The sequence below is a fragment of the Myotis brandtii genome, unplaced genomic scaffold (assembly GCF_000412655.1).
Source record: "Myotis brandtii unplaced genomic scaffold, ASM41265v1 scaffold112, whole genome shotgun sequence".
Classification (NCBI taxonomy): Eukaryota; Metazoa; Chordata; class Mammalia; order Chiroptera; family Vespertilionidae; genus Myotis; species Myotis brandtii.
Genome location: NW_005353838.1, coordinates 8,492,908 through 8,498,018, shown reverse-complemented (window position 1 = coordinate 8,498,018; position 5,111 = coordinate 8,492,908). Strand labels below are relative to the sequence as shown.

Sequence of the window (5,111 nt, the reverse complement as noted above, 5' to 3'; positions counted from 1 at the left end):
GCCCCCGGCAGCCCAGGAAAGGCCGAGGGGCTTGGGAAGGGAGGGGGCGGCCGTCTCTGGGCTGTGGCTAGCGCTCAGTGGTCGTAAATCACGGATGGGTGGAGTGGGTCCGTGAAGTTGAAAGAGAAGGGGGAGGTGATGGTGTGCTGGTTGCTTTTGTTAGTCTCAATTTTTTCTAGGTTGCGTCTCCTCTCCCTGTTTTGCCTAAACCAGGGCCTCGGGAGCCCACAGATCTCGTTCTGGCAGACACGACTCTTGCTGGGTATCCCCGTAATTCACTGGAACTGAGCGATGATTCTTCCTTCCTGTGGGCCTTGCTACTTCGGGATTTTGTAGCTACTCCTTTTCAGGTTTGCTGGGGAGGGGATATATTTACCACAAAGCTTTCTGCCCAAGTTCTCCTGATCTCTCAGCCCGAGCTATGGAGAGCCCTGGATGGACCTTCTAAATCACTCTTATTTAGCCCAGATAACTTGGTATGTAATACACCCTGCATTTAAGGCACTGGGCTCACCCCATTAAAGCGCCATAAATATGAAGGCCGATGATCGGTTATCATGTAACGGGCTGCAGTTCGCACTGAGGTGATCCACTTCAAAGCCGCCCTTTTGTTTTGTCTTGATGTATGAATCCTGAGATGGCTATTTGAGTTGCCGGACAGATGGAAATGTAGTGGAAATTATTTTTTTAAGTCATGCCACTCACCACATCTGTGTATATGAGTGTGTGTGTGTGTGTGTGTGTGTGTTCTCAAATTTTGTTTCTAACTCTTTCTGTAGGCTCTTCGGGTTTCTTTTGATAGTCTGTTCAGGTGGATCTGGAACAAAATGGAAAACTCTCAGTGGCCGTTGGTTCTTACAAACACCTACATGTCCAGAGGCTTTACCCCCCTTAAGGGTGTCATAATCAATATGACTATTGTAAAAGGTGCCTGCAGCCATTCCAGGTGCCTTCTATCAGGCAGAAAAGAAACTCGGTTGGCTCCTGGCGAGCGAGTAGCCTTTAACACGGAAATCTTTGGCTGGATGGAAGAAGGGGGATTTGGGCCTGAGGGAAGGACCACACCCTTGGGCAGGGGGTGTACCAAGTGGGTCAGAGGTGCAGGGAAACCAGTCCCTCTCCTCCTGCTCCAACCAAGCTCCAAATGCTCCAGGTTTCCCAATCCCCCCCCAGCCAAGCCCGCCTTCTAAGAGCAAGAGAGGGGGACTGTACAGAACTGGAGTGGAAGGGAGGCTACTACAACAGACACAGCACCAGAAAAGGACGGTGAATATGTAGATGGGCCTGGGTGAGTCCCAGTCAACAGCTGCCACAGCAGCTCCAGTGAAGAGGGTACTGGACACTGTTTCTCCGTTTATACGTTGATGCTTTCCCCGAGTTTATTTTATTCCAGTAAGTACCAACCACCCTTCTGGTCTGGGCTGCAAACCGACTAAGAAACAAACACCCCTTCCACCCTCACCCCAAAACAGACGGTGCTGCACACCACTGCCAGGCATTCAGCAAGTACCTGCCCCCGTCAGGTGAAAGTAGAGACAATCCCCCCTCTGCATCTGCCCTGTGCAATTTGTCGACTCACTAGTTTGCAAACACTAAACCGCGCTGGGAAAGCCCCACACAAAGCATTCCGGGCCCTTCTAAAGACCAGAGCGCAAAGCCATAAGCCTTTGAAGTGACCTTTGGCTCACGCGGTAATAACTCACCCTTAATGAACACCCAACGGAAGCGCCTCGAAGAAATCCCGGCCCGGTAGAGATCCTAACATCACGCCTGGACTTCAGCTTCCCAGCCGGCTGGGATCCAGGGGGTCCTCTCCGCTGGGCCGGCCAGAGGGCTACGCGATGGAGGCGCAATGCACTCGGGCCCACCGACCCGACTGGACCAGAGAATCCCAAAGCTGCTTTATAGGATACATTCACGTGGGCAGACGTCAACTTTTGCTGCTTGATTGTTTTTTGTTTTTTATTGTTTTTTTTAAAAAACGTTCTTTAAAAGTAGGAGGGCTAAATTGGGAGGCCACCCCGTCAAGATCTCCGGATGCAGGTAGCTAGATTCTGTTTCCCAGCCACGGAGGAACAGGGTAAGTTTGCTCCTGGGCGTTCAGGGGTGCGCTTTGCTCTCTGGGTGCAAGAGGCTTGAGGAAAGTAAAGAGGACCCTAAGGCAGCCAAAGGTGGGCAGCCCAGAGCCCCCACCGCCTTCTCCTGCGCTCCCTCCCCAAACCACCCACCATTCAGCACCAGCGGACTTCAGACCCTGCTTGTCCAGAATTGCAGGCTTAACACGGCTGGCTCTGGGCCACCAGCTCAAGTACCCTTTCCACAGCCAGAAACTGGGGGAGCGGGGGAGGGAACTCCATCTGAGAGCTGTCATTGAGGAGCTAGTCCCAGGCAGGCCCGGCCCTATACCCCATCCCTCACCAGTACCACGGAAAAGTCTTTAGGATCGGGAGCCTTTACAATAGGGTGCGGATTATTGAAATTTTCGGGAAGTTATAAGTGAGTGCTCCATGGGGCCAAATGAAATGCTGCTTGTCGTAATTGGATTCAGCTGACTAAGTTGGCAGGCGCGCAGCTCCAAGGCAGCAAGCGAAGAAAAATGTCCAGTGACTTTAAGTTCTGATGGAGCCAACCACAGGCAATTGACAAAACAACTTTACTCCTCTCCTCTCAAGGCAATGCCTCTACAAGTTGGTCCCCCTCCCGCTGGTGTCCAGTCACAACCTGGATGAAGGGAGTGCTTGCTTTCTGGGTCCCTTTCTACAGAAGCCCCGTCTGGGACCTGGCCCCGTGGCTTCCCAGGAGCATGGAGCCCTTCACTCGGACTCAGATCGCTGCTTACTCAGGCTCTGGCCCCTGGGAAAGACCCTGGATGGATTGTCCTGTCCTCCCCCAGCCAGCAGCCACAGGACATAGTAAACAAAAGGATGGATGGGATGCTGGAGTCAAAATACAATTTAGCTTTCATTCCTGGTTCTTTGGGGAGAAGGACCCAGAAGCCCTAAACCTTTTCTTTGCCACTCTTGCAGTCAAAACCTTAGATTAGTGAGGGAAATGTGGAGGAGCCTCCCAAACTCTTCTGGGTAGTTTGGGGGTTCTCTTGAATTTGGGGAGATAATCTTGAGTGACACTTTCACCTTCCAAGAAAAATAATAAGCCAAGAGCAAGAGATAAAGGCGTCTGTATGTGGAGCTAGCTCCCAGAACAATGCAGGGAGCTGGCTGGCCACGGAGTTTATTTTAAATACATATAAATCAACCTGCCTGCGCCCAACCGGGCAGCCCAAGACACGGAATTAATATGATGCTCCATCTTACTTTGGCAGTGACAGTGTAAAAAAAGTTTCTTTTTATTCATTTTCAGCCCATTCTCATAACTTCACTTTTACCCCCAAAATACTTCCTTCAACCCCAACCCCCTCACTGACCCTCTCTTCAAACTGCCATTTTCCTTTCCCCCACCCCACGCCACCACCGCCACCCTCCAAGTCTGTCAAGGTAGTGTGTCCTCCTAACCTTTGGGTAGGCGGGGAGTATTCCCACAAAGCGCGCCTTGTTACGATTAATCACCCATCCTCGATGTATATGTAGAAGTGTATCTAGGTCTACGCAGGCTGCCTCACCAATTGGCAATAATCAAGATCACAGATTACACAAAATAAATCATATTTAGTATCCCGTTCAGGGCAGCAAGCAGCCCGGTGCCCAAAGATTTTCATTTTGTCATGCAATTGCTTACCTGGATCCCAATTTATCATAAACCCGGTGTCCTCGGCCTCAGAGCAGGCGCCAGTGGGGGGCAGAGCTAGCCTTCCCCCTTTGTCTGCAGACAACACTGTCCCAACCCTGGTCTTGCGTGCTCGCTGACGCGGCCATATACCCAGGCACACGGAATTCCCGGTAGAACGGAACCAGGCTGAGGTTCAACTACCAATAAACGCAGGAGGAACGAGTTCTTAGTCCCCGAGCTGGCTTCGCTTGCACTGCGCACCCATCGGTCCTCCCGCCAGCTTGTCTGCTCCCAGGCCCAGAGCAGCGGCTACCCGCGCCTCCACCCACTCCTGGGTTCCTGCCCAGCCCTCCCAGGCCCCCCAGAGCTGGGGGTTTGTTTTGCTTTCAGAATATGGTCCTTTCTGTATTTGGAGAGAGCCCCGGAAACCCCCTCATAGTCCACAAATACAGACGCTGCCTTCAAATGCGAGCATATTTGTTCACGTGACCCGGAGAGAAGATTGTACTGATTGAGGCTGAAACTTTCACACCATCCAGCCCCAGAGCGCAGCCAGGCCTGGGGTCTGAGAGGAGGGGCAGGAGGCGTGGGATCCGGGCCCCTTCCCTGGGGCAGACACGGGTGGGTTAGAGTTTGAAGGAAAGCTCCCACCCATCTCGCTGCTCGGGAGAGACCGAGTCCCAGCTTGGCTGATGACAGTGGACTGGGGGCACTGGGAGTCTCTCCTCCCACGACCTCTGACCCTGGGCTGGCCTTCCACAAGAAGGGATGGACATTTAGAGGCCTGTCTCAGAGACTTCTCGGAGGGCGGCTGTGGTGCATTAGATGCTCAGGGTTCCCTTGGCTCCCCGTATGGGTATGGTCTGCGCCGAGTTGCCCGCATTCTCACGCTCCCACCGCTCTCCCCTTTCCTGGGCGAGGCGATTACGTGGTGGCACAGCGCAGGGTGAGGCCTTAAGGTAGGAGCCTCTAGCTCACAGACCAGCCCGTCACCTCACCACAACCACCAGATCACCACTGGTTGGGGCCTTGGCTCTGCTCGCAGACGCGGCAGACGAGCTGCCACTTCTGAGCCAGAACAGGCGCGTACTCAGCCGGCCGGGATCCGGCGCAGTCTCCCCTTTACACCTTGCTCTCTCCACCCAGGTCCTGCGCAGCCAAAGCAGGCCACGGCGCCCGCCGAGCTGCCGATTACCGTGACCTGTGCGCCTCCGGATCCGGGCAGGGCCAGCGGATTCCGCAGGAATGGCGACTGTCAGGCCGTGTCTTCCCGCTTCCTGCGGCGCCTCCGAGAAGGCTCGGGCCAGATGGGAGAGGAGGGCACTTAGGTTTTAGGAATATGAAGTCAGGACAGGTTCCCGGCGCTCTTCTGGTGGTCGGGTGAA

General features: G+C 53.9%; 1 protein-coding gene across 1 annotated transcript in view; it reads right to left on the bottom strand.

The window, feature by feature from the left end:
- The window catches only part of HOXD3 (homeobox D3), an 11,701-nt gene extending 6,840 nt beyond the window's left edge, over positions 1-4,861 (bottom strand). Inside the window, exon 1 of the mRNA XM_005857735.2 lies at positions 515-4,861. The gene's annotated coding sequence lies outside the window, so the exon portion shown is untranslated. The remainder of the gene's footprint in view (positions 1-514) is intronic.
- Between the last annotated feature and the right edge of the window lie 250 nt (positions 4,862-5,111).